This window comes from Lissotriton vulgaris, chromosome 6, assembly GCF_964263255.1.
Source record: "Lissotriton vulgaris chromosome 6, aLisVul1.2, whole genome shotgun sequence".
In the NCBI taxonomy this organism is placed as follows: domain Eukaryota; kingdom Metazoa; phylum Chordata; class Amphibia; order Caudata; family Salamandridae; genus Lissotriton; species Lissotriton vulgaris.
Window position 1 is genome coordinate 350,722,572 of NC_141694.1, and position 15,376 is coordinate 350,737,947.

Consider the following 15,376-nt stretch of genomic DNA (forward strand, 5'->3'; position numbering starts at 1 on the left):
AAATGACATAATTACATATTTAAAATGATTTCCTAAATTTAAGTACAGCCTCAAAAGTTCTAACTATAGAAACAAATTTTAAAAAAACATTGGCAATATTAAAAAAAATCAACACAGTTAATAAAATTGCCCAAAAACAATTCCATTCATTAAATCATTAATATTTTAAATAAACAATATTGCTCACCCCCACAGCACAAACATTGCAAAAAAGTTCTGCAATCTGTTATGATACAAAAAATTGACTTTTATTTAATTATAATTGAACTACTTAAAACACTACTGGCACATTCCCCCTATATACCCCACAATCAAAAATATATGAAAGTTCACACTCAAAGATTCAGATGGCCCTTGCTAGTGATTCTTCACTATACATGTATGCGGCCTGCTTTAGGGTCTGCTTCTTTTCTGCCAGTCCTGTCTCGCCCTGCTTTAGCGGGCACTAGTCCTCTGTTGTTTCCCAGCGGTACGGAGCGTACTGTTGGGTTTCCTGCTTCCCTTGGGGGTTTTCGGGTGGCTGGGCACTTTTGTTGTGCTTACACCCCCTTCCTGGTTGTGAGGGTGGCCGGGTGCCTCTGGACTTCATTTGTTTTGGAACAGATCTTTTTTCTGTTGGTCCCCACCCTCTGTTGGTTGTGTTTGGTGCGTGTTTTTCACCTGTTACACTATTATTGCGCTGCCATGGCCGGGCCAATCCTGGTTTGGATGTGCCTAATTTTTAATGGGGCAGGTGCTGATGCTTTCTGGGCTCTGGAGGCAGCTGGCCCCTCTGCCTAAGTGCCTCATGGGTCTCTAGTTTAGCATGTCCCTTCGGCTTTCGCTGTGGAGATGGTGTGCGTGATCGCTTTGTTCGGGGTGCTGAGCTCCCTGCTTTGCTTGACCATGTGCATAGCATTTTGGGTTTCGCTCCTCTTGTCCCGGAGGGTGCCTTTTTTGCTCGATGTCACCGGCTGGATCCTGGGTTCTTTCATTGGAATGGCGCTGTGCGCACAGTGCTTCCTCATGTGTATGAGGATGTGGATTGCTCCATCTTCCCTCGCTGTTTATGTTGGCGTTGTCCATCTTTTCTACTGGGTTCCCTCAGTCGGTCAACCCTTCCTTCTGACGCTGTTGTTAGACGGCTGAAGAGGGCGGTGGAGCATTCCTATGCTGCTTTTAACGTTACTGTCGGGGAAACGTCCTACTCATGCTGCTTGGTCCAGTCCCTGCTGCTGGATTTCCTGCACTGCCTCCTCTCTTGGCCCTCATGGAGCTGCAGGTTCGCTATTTATTGGTCTTTTCTTTTGGCACTTTGTGTGACGCTGCAGCTGCTTCTGAGGGTCATGGCCGAAGGCCCCTGATGGTGCCAAGTCCTGGGCCCAGGCCGGTAGTTGGGCTCTGCTCCTTCTCCGATGCAATGCCTGGGGGGTGCTGCCTGTGTCGGCCGGTTCTCGGGTCGTGTTTTCCCCTCCTCTCAACCCAGCCTTCCGGGAGGCTCCTCTGCCTCATCACCCTCTGCGGCTGGTGGCTTTGCTGGCAGGCGTGTGCCTTCTGTTGGAAGGGGCGGCTGTCGTGGGGATCCCTCCTCTGCAGCAGGGCCGGGCCTGCACCCTGTTTTGATTCTGCAGACGGTCTCTCTCTCCGTTCCCTGGTGTACTTTCAGAATGGTGACTTTGCTGTTTATCATGCTTCTAGTAATGCCAGGTTTTCCTTGCTTCACCGGCCCTGCTGGGTGCCTCTCTACACATCCCTCTCCGTCCTGCAGATCATCTCTGATTTTCACCCGGCTCTTTCTGTTCCAGGTGCCTCCTTTGGACCTTTAATCGGCGCCAAGGGTTTTCATGTGGCTTTTGGCCCCTCTGGTGGATGTTCTCCATTCCAACGGTCAGATGTTGTCCAGGTACTGTCGTCTTCTGGAGTCCTACGGGTTCCTCGTCACTCTCTGGAGATCCTCCCTGCTGCCCAGCCGGACTCTGATGTTCCTGGGGCTCTATTCTGTATGAGTCTGGGGTTAGTGGTCCTCTCTCGGGAGGGGTGGTTGACATTCTTTCGTACCCTTTTGTGGCTTCTGTCCCAGTCCCCGGTTTCAGCCACGCTCTGGTTGGATGGCTTCCTCACTGCATCTCCTCCCTTGGGCCCGTCTGCATTTGTATCCCTCCTGCATCACAGCTGGCCCACTGGGATCCTGCCTCTCCGGCTATGGCACTCCTATTCCTGTCACGCTAGGATTTCTGGCTTCTCTCCATTGATGGTTGTCACCATCTTTCTGGGGGTTCAGCCATCTTCATCCTTCAGCTGTGGTGGTGTTGTCGACTTATTCTGGTGCCATGGGTTGAGGTGCGGTCTTGGGTATTTTCACGGCTCTGGGTCTGTGGTCCCGTTTTGGGTCTCTCCTGTCCTCGGACTGGTGGCAGTTCAGGTGGTTTTGTTGGCTCCACTGTCGTTTTCTCCTCTCCTTCTGAGCCGCACTGTCTCTGTTCTGGCTCCCTCTCAGGTTGCTCGGGCTTATGTGACTCATCTGGGGGGCAGGTGCCGGTCTCTGTTTCTCCTTTCCGGTGTGTTCGGTCTTTGGGCTGCACGGACTCTGGCGGCTGTCTATCTTCTGGGGACGGTGAACGGGCCCACGGGTTCTCTGGGCCGAGAGTTCCTGTCCTCTGTGACCATGTGGCTATCTCCTCTTCTGTTCGATCAGTTTGTCCCCCTGTTCCGCCTTCCCTGGCTGGGTCTGTTTGCCTCGGAGGAGTTGGCCCTTCTTCCTCAGTTTTGTGGCCTCATCCCCTCTCTACTGGCCTGGGCGATCAGCCCATTCTCCATTCAGTGGTCTCTGGGACTCCTGTTTGCCTTCCCGCAGTTTCCTTTGCTCCCCGGATCCTCCAGGAGTTTCGGTTGGACTGGGCGGAGGTTCTTTGGTTAAGGAGTGGTGCTGTTGGCCTTGGTCACCCCTTCTTCTGTCTTTGACTGTGTGACCCCATTGTCAGTTTCCCCTGTGTCCCTCCCCTCTGTGGATTCCTCTTCTCCGTGTGTCCTCCCTGCACCATGTCCGGCTGGGGGTCTGGCACTTGGAAGGTTGAGTTTGTTGGGTCAGGGGTTGTTCTGTTGCGGTGCCCAATGCCTCCGGTTGTCTGGGCGCCCTTCCGCCTTAAAGTGTTACGGCCGTCATTGGATGCCCTTCTCCTCCTGCTGCCTTGGGATGGGTCTGTCTTCCTCCTCCTGTGAGGCTGTGCAGGTGCTGGACTTCATGCGGGTTGAGTTTGTTCTGGGGCTCACTGTCTCCACACTCCAGGCACGATGGGCTGCCATTCCGGCTTTTTGGAGTTCCTCTGTGTCTTCTGTCTCCCCTCTGGTGGCTCGCCGTTTGCAGAGTTTTTTGGTTTGGCGGCCTGTCTCTCTCTCTCCTGTGCCTGCCTGGGATCTTCCACTGGTTCTCCTGGCCTTTGCAGGACCCACTTTTTTTGTATCTGCTCTCGGTGGGCCTTGAATCCTTTCTGCTAAGGTTCTTTTGTCTGGTGGCCTTTGCTTCCGGGCGGAGGACCGGTGAGCTTGGTGCTTTACTGGCTTCCCCCCCCCTTTTTGTGTTTCTGCTCTGATAAGGTTGTTCTCCGTCCGGGTCAGTTTTTTCTGCCCGAAGCTTTGTCTTCTTTCCTCTGTCTGGAGGTTGTTGTCCTCCCTGTCTTTTTTCCAGTCCTATCCTCCCCGGGGGAGGTGGTTCTCCATTCTTTGCTGTGGGCTCTACACGTCTGTTTGGACTGGTCCTGTGGTTTTTGGGAGGTTGTTTCCTTGTTTGTATCCTACAGCCTCTCTGGACAGGTCTTCGTCCTTCCTTGTCCACCTTGACTCGTTGGGTCCTGGGTGCTGTTGTTTCGGCCTACGGGTCCGCGCACTGTTCCCTCCCTTCTTCGGTCCGGGGTGGGTCCTCCCGGTCCTCCCGGGGTGTCTCCTCCTCCTGAGCCATGTTCATGGGTGCCTCCTTGAGGGACATTTGTGCTGCTGCCACGTGGGTTTCTCCCCATTCCTTTGTTGATCTTTGTCGACTTCTGTTGGGGTTGGCGGCCTCGGCAGCCTTTGGTGCTCATGTTTTGTCTGCTGTACATGATTTACGTTTTGTACTGCTTTATTTTGTTGAATTGACCGGTTTGATGCATTCTCTGTTTTTTTTTCTTTCAATCACCATGTACTTGGATATGGGCTCACTGTTCAGGAATGGGACAGGAAAACATGACGAGTAGGTAATGCCCGGTTACTCACTGGTAATATTCATTACTCCATGTCCTGGTCTTCCCGTCCCATACTTGGTCCCTTCCCTCCCTCCGTGGGGTTTTGTTTGTGGTGATTGTTTTTTGGCTTCTGGGTTTCTTTGGTATTCTCAGGATGTTATGTTGCGCGCTTCCTCCTTTATCCTCACCAAATTGGTGGTGCCATATTGGGGGAAGTGTTGAAAGTTCTGCTCAGTTTTAGGTCTCTGGGAAGCAGACTAGCTGCTCACTGATAAGGAATGGGACGGGAAGACCAGGACTCGGAGTAATGAATATTACCAGTGAGTAACTGGGCATTATTACTTCTATCGCCCATAGAACTGCAAATATGCAGTGCCTTTGTACTTTGAATAGCTGGGCAAAGAAAACTAGCAGAAAGCAAACATGCATGAACAGCAGGTTTGATTGTTTAAAATAATAGACCAAGCACCCTCTAAATGCGCTTTAAAATGTCACCCCGAGTTTATTTAAAAGTAGTGACCCTTTCAGACATTTCTGAGAGCAATTACACACTGAAATGTGGAAAACATATAATGCATTTATAAAAAGTAAAACAAACCAAAACATTTTGATTTCACTTTTTTGCATGATTATATCAACTTGATATTTTTTTTATAAAAACAGTCCCGTTTTACATCACAAGTGAGGAATAGTATGAGGGCATGATATACATTTTTCTGATGTCACTTCCTTTAATGTCACCGTGATTTACATATGCTAATTACCCATCACTATTTTTCGTAGGCTTATGTTCGGGAAAAATACATTCATATAATTTATCATGGTGTTTTTCTCAAATGCGATCAACATACATAGTTACTTTCTATAAGGGGTCCATGATTCTTCAATAAATGGGATGCTGATATTCAGAAAGATGTATCAGACTATATATTATTGTCCATACCTAAGCCAACGAACGACAAATTTTAACGTTGCTTCTTGGGAAAAAAGCAGATCTGTAAAACGGAAGAAAACATTGTTATTTTAGCCACACGATAGCAGTATCCTGTTTATTGCTTTCACGCTGGCATTCCAATTAGAAAACATATGTTGTATCATAGCAACAGACTGCTAATTTACTCTATCTCTGCAGCACCAAGAAGGAATTAAGTAGGCCACTCGTACACCTTTCAGCTGTGAGTATATGTTTCTGAAGGAACACAATCAGGTCCCCAGTTTTACTGCACAAACTAAGAAATAAATGTAGAACCAAACACATTGCTATTATAAGAAATTTAATTTAAAAGCAAAATTCGACTGGCATATTATATTAGAATTGCACCTAAGAATGCATTAAATTATTGCAAAAATGCTTTTACATAGAAAATAGCTCTTAAGAAAAATGTGTCTGCTTTAAAGGTGTAAATAATCATTTTAGAGTACACTTTAACTCTGCCAAAAAAGAATGTATAAGTAAATCACAAATACAGAAGATGTGCTTGCTTTAAATATAGTGAAAATATTGTAAAAGAACATTTTTTACTCGGCTATTATTCTTAATGTATTTCTGTGACTAGGCCCAAGCAATGATTTCTTTCGACTCTTGCTCGTAGCCAAATAGATATTTATTTAGACTTTTGCCAAGCACCAGCATCCTGCTTAAGAATGTGCTGACTTCATAATTATGTTCCTTTGCTTCATCACACCATATTAGATGACACTAGAATTACAATGAACCTTGCTGTCGATTCATAATGAATAGAATGAATGATAATTTAGAATTCTTATGCATGCTTAACCAGGACATTATCAATGTAATTCTTTCATTACATTTGACTAGCCCTTTGTATTCACAATGGTACACTGAATGCAGCTATTAGCTTAGATAAGAAGGTTCTCATAAGAACTTTCCTTCATGTATCAATGTTTGTAACAAATGTTTAGCTATGTACCGATGTGAATGCTTACAGTGGGAATCGGAAGGAGAAGCAACAGTTGTTTTCGACACCATCAGATGAGCAGTTTTCATTAGAGATGCGCAACATACACCTACTATTTTTCTGTATTAACTTGTAGATTTATATTATAATTGTGTTCCTAGTTAGAGGAGAGGGGACCCCTTATGACTCTACTACGGGAGAGTTGATCTATTGTTGCTGGAAGCTACTGCTAACAGTCACTTATTTTTCTGTTCACAAGTTGCTGCTGCAGCTATGGAGAACTCAGCTGAGTTTCCAAAACAACTCTTTATTGGAATTTCTAGTCTTTAACTATGCTCTGAAATCGTTTTCTTTTCTATAAGGAACTCTCTATGGGTTTCTTTATATAGGGTACATTAGGTCCTTTAGTTAGTTTAAAGTCACATCTACTTCATGGAGCACTTTGCTTGATTTATGCTGTCACTAATTAATCTTTTAATCAATATTTCTGTAATCTGGGCTAACTGGAAGAAAGATGACGAAACCACACTAATCCTTTTAGAAACTGCTACAACTTCTCATCATTGCCTGAAAATATTTAACTTGGCACTTGATGATATTTATGGCATGTTCTTTTGTCCCTCTCTCCATTCACAACATGTTGGCAAAGGTCCATCCGACCTGTCAAGAGCTATCTGGATTTTGAGGATCCAAGCTGTAAATTGGGGTGTTTAGTTTAATACCCTATTTTTGCCAATCCTTTGGCCCTAAAAGTTTCTGGTAGCAGAGATTATGGTTCACACCCCAAATGGAGCTATACAATTAGTAACTAATCTAAATTAAAACAATCCCAATTCCAGTATTCAGTGTTCGGATCCTGACAGTGTGGCAAAGTAGAACTCCAACGTGGTTGTGGTATTGGTGGTTGTGGAATTGAAGGTGTGTTTATTAATAGGGTGAAAATATAATTGCTGTGAGCAATTAAAGTTGCAAGTGTATTTTCTTTGGGGTGTTTGAGTGAGTGGTGTTGAAAAGATTAAGAAGACAAAGTTGATTTTAGGTCTAGATATCTGAGGATATTTACAACATTTTACACTTGTTTGCAGAGATTTTAGATGTAGAGTGTGAGGTATCATCATTTCCATCAGTAACAATGAGGACAAATTGTTGTGTTTGATTAATCTCGGTTAATGTAGGTGGAACTATATTGTGTAAACGGGGGAAACTGCATTGATCTGTGTGATTTTTCATTGAGTGGTTGTAATATTTTAATTCTTTTAGTAGAGCAAACAAGTTGTTTAAAGAGTGTTTTGAAAAGTGGTGTGTAAATGTGAGCAAAATTGAGAAGGAGGGTGACTACTGTGAGGAGTGAGATTATACATAACAGTGTTTTGTGCTGGGATTGGACGGTTGGATTTCTTTCTCACTGCCATTGGCTAATGGGTTTTCAATGCCACACTGTGATTGGGTCCAGTAAAACATTGAATACTCTCTTTGTATTTGGTAAGGAGTGGCATGGAATTAAAAGATCACTTTTGATTGGGGAATTCAAATTTGACGTTTACGGAACAGAATGAAATCATTTGGTTTAACATGAATTTGTTTTACTAAATTGGTTTCATGAAATCTTTTACGTATTTTTTAAAAATTGGTAAGAGGGGATGTCACTATTCCAGTACGCAAAGGTGAGGAAGCACTTCCTGAGGGTGCTCCGGCATATATTATGACTACTGAACATGATTTAAGCTCATATTTTTGGCTTCAACAATGGAGTAGGATTACGGAAAATGAGGTTGCTTTTAGTTTTCCTAGGTATGGGACATTTAATACCAGAATCCTAGATCATATAAAAAGACAATTGTACGAGATGAAGCCACTACCTCAACCTATACAGTATGAGCCTTTTAATGCCTGGGAAAGAGTTGCAAGGGAAATGGAAAAGGAGAAATATCAGAGAAGGACTGGAAGAGAAATGCAGAATTATGCAAACGCTTGATGGGACAAAGAACAGCGCAGATAAAGGAAGGGAATTATTAAAGGAGCCAGATTATATCCAGTTCTTATATCAGAAGGTGCAAAAAAGTATAAATCTACAGCTAGACAGGAGGGGGATGAGTTAGATTCAAATTCGGGAGATAACATATTAGAAGAGATGTTGTCTTCCCGACCACCACCACCTACTGGTTTCTTTGACCCTGGAATGTAGGAGCAAGTGCTACGCAAACTGTAACTTTTGTCCCAGTTAATCCAGGTCTTCTTTCTGTTGAATGACCTTTACAGGTTCCACAGATTGCTCCATCAGTTGTGACACGACCACCTGCTTTAGCTCCAATTGAGAATGGTTCAGTTGCACCTTGAGTGGTTGCTAGTCCAGGTCGAGGGATGACCGAATGTCTTAACGGCATGAGTGTTTGGAAATGTAACAACAACCCATAAATCACAATTGGTTTTGTGGAGACCTTTACTAAGTTTGTAGACTTAGGCAGATGGAGGAGGGACCCTAGTCTTTACGACTCCCTTAGCACCCAGTAACTAGAGTGTGAATGATGAGGGTTATTTATCAGCAGAAATCACAAGAGAGAAGAGGCTCGAGGTTACAGAATCCCCAAAGGAGTTATAAACAAAGAAAGATAGACCATTGGACATACCTACATTGAAGATATAATTAGAGGAAATAATGAAAGGATGCCTGGAGGTTGATCCCATAGATCAATACCAGAGGAATGAGGTAATCTACTTGTGTAAGTAGATTACTTGAAGAGCTGCTATGGTATATGAGAGATTGACAGGGATAGCAAGAGAGTATGATGTGGATCTTTCCAGCAAGGTGAACTTGTTTCAGAGCTATACGGTTGAGTTGGATGATCAGGCAATAGAAAATATGAGAGTTACAGGGATGTATTGGCACCTTATCAAACTGACAAAATGCAAATGGAGAAGGAAGGATGTGGAAAAGCTAGAAAAAAGAGGGTAGCCGAATACAGAGGAAACACAGGATAAGCCCAATGAGGACAAGGCAGCAGCCTATCCTCTGAGGGAAATAGCTGTAAGAACTTATGTACATGTGTCAAGGAATAGAGATGATTTGACAGCATTCACAAACAAGTTTTCAAAGTTGAGAAACAAGCTGGTGCAGTGGTATACACAAGTGGAGAGGTTCATAAAGATTGTGATGTTGTTATGGATTGATTTGAATGTGTTCTTTGAAATTGTGGTACTAGCTGACTTAAAGGCAGAATGTAATAATGTACAATGGACAAAAGGAGAACCAGCAAGGGAGAAAGGGACAAATGCACTATCACCATTAGTGCTTGAGAAATATGAAGACATTATCACTTTTTTGAAAGGGAGAATCCCTCCGAAAGACACTGACTGGTTAAAGATTAAAAGAACCCCACAAGAGACAAAAGAGACAGTCCATGACTACTATGAGAGATTATTGCAGGTATTTCGACAGCATTGTGGAAGTGAGTATCCTGAGGAAAAGATATTGTCATTTTTGCATCTCAGTTTCTTTTGGTATTGAAACCTAAAATCAGTGCCTACATCACGCAAAGTGTGATCATTTGGCAAACCACTTCGTTAAATGAAATCTTGCGTTATGCGAAATACTGTAGTGCTGAATTGGACATGAAGAAGAGAAAAATAAAGGAGAAATTCATGCTGTGCTAGACTAAATCAGCAGAGAAATGTTCTCAGAACCTGTCATTTACAGGAAATCAGGGAACGATACAGGAAGTTGTTGTGCCGCAAACTGGATTTTCAAGAAATCAAGGTGGAATGAATATGTCCCAAGGCAGAGGTAGAGGTGTTTCCATGGGTATTGACTCTGGAATGGACATTGCTGCACTGAAAAAGGTTGCTGCTTGTCATGTCTACCATAGGTTGGGGCGGGCATTGGAAATAATATTGTCAATTTAACCTTGAAGTTGCTGGAGATATTATGCAGAACTCACAACATATAACTGTTCCAAGAATGTCTATGCAACAGATTTAAACTCCTATGCAAAAGAGTGGCTCATATGTAGACACAAATATATATGGATACTTTTGACGATGAAAGAAATGCTTTACTCCAAGAACTTTTCACTGGTTCGGCAGAGGGGTTCCAAAAAGAATTAAACTGTAGAACAAGAAGGTCTCAAACAAAAATGTATTAAACTGGAACGTGCTCGCAAACAAGAAGTGTCCCGTTGGTGGGACTCAACCATTCTGAATAGGTACATAGACATTAAGCAGGTCCCACGTGGCCTGCGTATTATCATTTTTCTGTTAAAAGAATGGGAAAATCTAATATTTTCATCATCTTACAGTATGATGGACATATTAATAAGACATGCAGATAGGAAAAGTAAGGGGCTAAGTTGTTGTCCCACCCAGTTACCAGACTTCACTGGTATACATGTGGATTTATTTAAATTTGTTTGTCAATTAAAATTAAAAACATTATTTGAAAATCAGCATGTACCTTTGTATTCTAGGAATCTCATCTCTGTACCTTGCAATAAGACAATAAAATAAATACATTATATACATCTGTTGTTATCTCTAGATGATTGCTCCGGTATACCTCCTTCCATGACTGATATTCTCTCAGATCTAGACATCATGCCAGATCCTAATGTGGATAGTAGCCTCAAGCGCAAATCTGTATTCACCCTGACATTACAATATGACACTTTAGTGGATACTTTCTACAAAGCAGTAACCTCAGATCTTTACAAACTAGAGGATAGATACAATACAGATCATGGTCATATAACTACAATCAAACTAAAGAGGACAATAACGCTTTTAGGAACTTAGCAGCCCAATCAGACAAGTTTTTTAAAGAAGCAGACAAGGGGGGAAATATAGTCATTATGCGAAATGCTGACTATATTAAAGAAATTGAAAGACAACAGTCGTATACCAAACTAAAAGTCAACCCTCTAAAATAAATCACATCTCTGATGTACACTAGACTTACAGGGTAGCGTGAACATAGTCAAATCACAGAAACTGAATTTAGATATCTCTACAATCCAACACTCAGGTCACCCTGTCTGTATATCTTCCTACCATACACAAACCCAACACTTTCCCACAGGGACTGCCAATGTTTTTTTGGTATTGGCTCCCTTACGGAGTACATAGATGTTTTTTTATAACCCCTAGTACATAATCTTCCCTCTTACATAAGGGATACAGGGGAACTTCTCAGCAAATTAGAGGATGTAGAATGGACTGATGATTTTTAATTTGTTATGATGGATGTCTGCTCATTATACACCAGTATACCATTGAAAAGGGGTATATAGGCCTTAGCAGAATGCCTTTCATATAGAGACGCTAGTTTCTATGAACATACCCAGATGCTACTAGGCGTACTGTGTCTGATTTTGGAAAATAGCATATTTTTACATCAGAACACTTGGTACAGACAAGATGTAGGAGTAGCTATGGGATCCAAATTCTCACCCTTCACGCCAATCTGTATATGGGCATCTTTGAACAGCAACATCTATGGAAATTGTCAGATACCAAACTTACAGAACACATAATGGATTGGGGCCGTTACATTGATGATATTTTTATCATCTGGTCAGGTAGCAAACAATGTTTTTCAGACTTGTTGGAACAACTTAACAGCAACACATACAATCTAAAATTTACTCACAAGATCAGCAAATCGGAAATAGAATTTTTAGATGCAGTTCTGTACATAAAAGAAGATAGGATTGTCTCTACATTATTCAGAAAACCTACAGCTTGTTACTCTGTGTTACATGCTAGCAGCACTCACCCCAGGTCTCAAATTAACGCAATTCCCCTGGGGGAGATGACAAGACTAAAAAGGAATTGTAGTGAAGACTCAGTTTTTCTCATGGAACTTGAAAAGTTGGAGGTGCAATTCAGGTGTAGAGGATACTCTCAAGTGACATTGGATTGTGCCAGGAATACAGGTGTAAAATACAGAAGAAAAGAAGAAGAAGAAAAGGTAGCATGAAACTGCCCACTACTGGCCTATAATTTCTTTTATCTTTGGAAGGGACCTGTTTAGATTTCCTGTGAATATCATCAAGTCATCTGCAAATAAGGCGACTTTCTTCTCCCAGACTTGGTAGGTGAAAGGTATAATCCCCTCTTCTTTTCTTAATAAGCATGCTAAGGGCTCTATATACAAATTAAAAAGTAGGGGAGACAGGCGACATCCCTGTCTAGTCCCTCTTTTTCCCTGGACACTATCCGTAAGTTCCTCATTGACCAATACCCTAGCAGTGGGGTTTTTGTATATGTTTTTTATAGCATTCTCAAACTTCTTTCCAAGATTAAATTTAGCCAGAGCTGCGCATAGGAAGGGCCAACCGACCATGTCAAAAGCTTTGGCAGCATCAAATGTTATGACCGCCAAAGGTGTATGGTATTGGGTTGCGATGTCAATAGTGGAAATACATTTGTGCAATAGTTCAGATATCTGCCTTCCTTTGATAAATCCCTTTTGATGTGGATGGATCAGGGACCTTGCCACTGTTCCTAATCTTTTTGCTAGGATCTGTGTGTAGATTTTGTAATCACAGTTTAAAAGGGAGATGGGCCTGTATGACTCACATTTAGATGGGTCCTTGCCTTGCTTTAGCAGAATACTCAGTATTTCTTGGCAGCATTTCCAGCAACCCCAGATGATTTTTCTTTGCTCTCTAAAACAGCCGCTCTCTACTGATGAAGGGCTCAACCCAGAAACACGTGTCTAGAGATATACAGCAATGTCTGCTCCAACCTTGGTGAAAAACTCCACCTAATTTTGAAGTAAGTTTGAACTGTGTACTGCATTTACCAGGATGCAAAGGGCCAAACTGTGCTAGGACTATGAGGCAGTGGGCTCCCAACCCCGATTCTGTTTAAAAGGTTCCCTTGAGCCAGCAAGCTGACGAGCTTTGGAGATGCACCTATGTGCCTGTGAGTTGTACTGTGACCTGAGAGGAACTTGGCAGCATTTCCAGCAAACCCAGATGCTTTTTCTTTGCTCTCTAAAACTGCTGCTCTCTACCGATGAAGGGCTCAACCCAGATACATAATATAATAATAATAATAATCCACATTTGTAAAGCGCGAACCATCACCCGTTAGGGTCTCTAGGCGCTGGGGTCCGGCGGGAAGATTAAGCAAGCTATTGCCCAGAGTCACATGGTGCTGGGCTAATCTGCCTCTGACCCCTGGGATCGAACCGTGATCCCCAGATTTCGTAGTCAGTCACCCTGGCCGCGGCACCACATATCTCTAGAAACACGTGTCTAGAGATATACAGCAATGTCTGCGCCAACTTTGGTGAAAAACTCCAGCTAATTTTGAAGTAAGTTTGAACTGTGTACTGCATTTACCAGGATGCAAAGGGGCGACTGTGCTGGGACTGTGAGGAATTGTCCTCTCAACCCCCATTCAACATGGACACATTCTCCTTGGCAACCCTCATAGGCATGGATGATCCTGGAGAGGTTTGGCTGCTCCTCATCAGCAGCCCCAGCTGCATGATGGCCCTGGTCCCACCACTATTAACACCCTTAGCCCCCAGAACAGGGCCAGTAGTTGGTGACACAGTCAACAATGAGCCTTCTTCCTTGTTGACAGGGGTTTTCTTGTCTGCCAACTCCAAAGCGCCCTGTGCTGTTGTGCTGTTGTGCTGTCAGTGGTGTCCTAGGCTGCTGTGTCCATGAGGATAGGAGTCATTTGGGTATTGTCAGCTGAGGCAGGAGTGGTCGCAGAGGATCCCGATGTAGGTGGTGCTGTCGGGTGACCCAAACCTGATGGGCCAAGTCATTCCTCATCGTTCGAAGATGGTCGAGACACATTGATGCCAGAAAGCTCCTGATCGACCAGAGTCTGGTACTGGCTGTCCTGGTTGGTTCCTGGGATGTTCCCAGCTCTCCCTGTGGGTACAGAAATGACACAATGATTGATGTGAATATCCACTGCCCTTCAAATCATACCCATTATATAGGTAACTGAACCTAATGATGAGTTAATGTAGATAGATTTTCCTCGTTCACCCATGATGCTGGCCTATGTTTTGGAGAACTATGTATTTCAGAAAAGATGTGTCCAGCTATGTGCATAAATGGGCATGTTGTGTTTAAGGTAAGGTAAGATAATTGTTTATTTGCACATGATTAATTAAAATCTTTACAAAATTATAAATAACATCAGTAAATACACGTAAAAGAAAAAAACAAACAAAAAAAATTCATTTGTACTTAGTCTTATCAGATTAAAAAATTGGTTAAGATCAGTTCATGGTTATCCTTAAAGCCTTACAGTGTTCTTCACACGCTCTTAAGTCTTTTTCCTGTTAAGTTGAAGAACTTTACAACCTGGCAGTTCAATTTGGTGTTGTTGGGGTTGAAGCACAGTTTAACAGCCTGCCTGCAAGTCTGAACGCCATATAGTTTGAAGGATGGTCGTAATAAATTGTACCTCAAGTCCTTTAGTTTGGGACAAATGCAAATCGCATGGATGATGTCCTCCTTGCCGATTTTACACAGGCGACACTGCTGTGAGGAGTTTTTTCACTCCCAGGGTGGCAGGTGTGGAAGTATAGGGATTACTCTGAGGCGTAATTTTAAAAACGTTTGTTTGATTTTTATTTTCATACCAATATTAAGGTATGCTTGTGGTTGTATTCTTCCATAATCACCCAGCGTTATCCAGCCATGCGCTCTGATTGCTAGTTCCTTCTTGTCTTAAATTGCTGAGATGATGCGTGCTGATTTTTTTGCGAATTTCTTGAAGGACAAGACGTCTATTGAGGCTTCCTAGACGTCGGTCATACCTAAAACTTTTAGTGATTCAAGAAAGTAATCTCTGGCCGAAGATTTATGGTGCCGAAGCAGCTCTTCCAATACATTGGAACTTAAGGAGCCAGTTTCTGCAGTGCAAATCTGATGCCAGCTGGCTACATACGCACACCGCCTTTCTATTGTTTGTGTAAGGATGCCGAATTCTAGCCTGATCTGAGCAGGAGAGACAAATTTTGGGAGATTGAAAATAGCCCTGTATGAATTGGCTATGACTATGTCCAGTAATCCGGCATCCTTCCCATTAACCGTTTCACTCCCGTATGTAAGGGTCGGCTGTAATTTTGCACACACGATTTGAAGGAGAGGTTTAAGTGTGAGGTCGGGAAGTTTGGCCTTTAGTGATTTTATAGCCAGGTAGGTCATAGTTGCCTTCCCTCGTAAAGAGTTGAGTTGTGCTAAAGATGTATTTTTTGAATCCAAAATGACTTCCAGGTACTTGTAAGTTGTT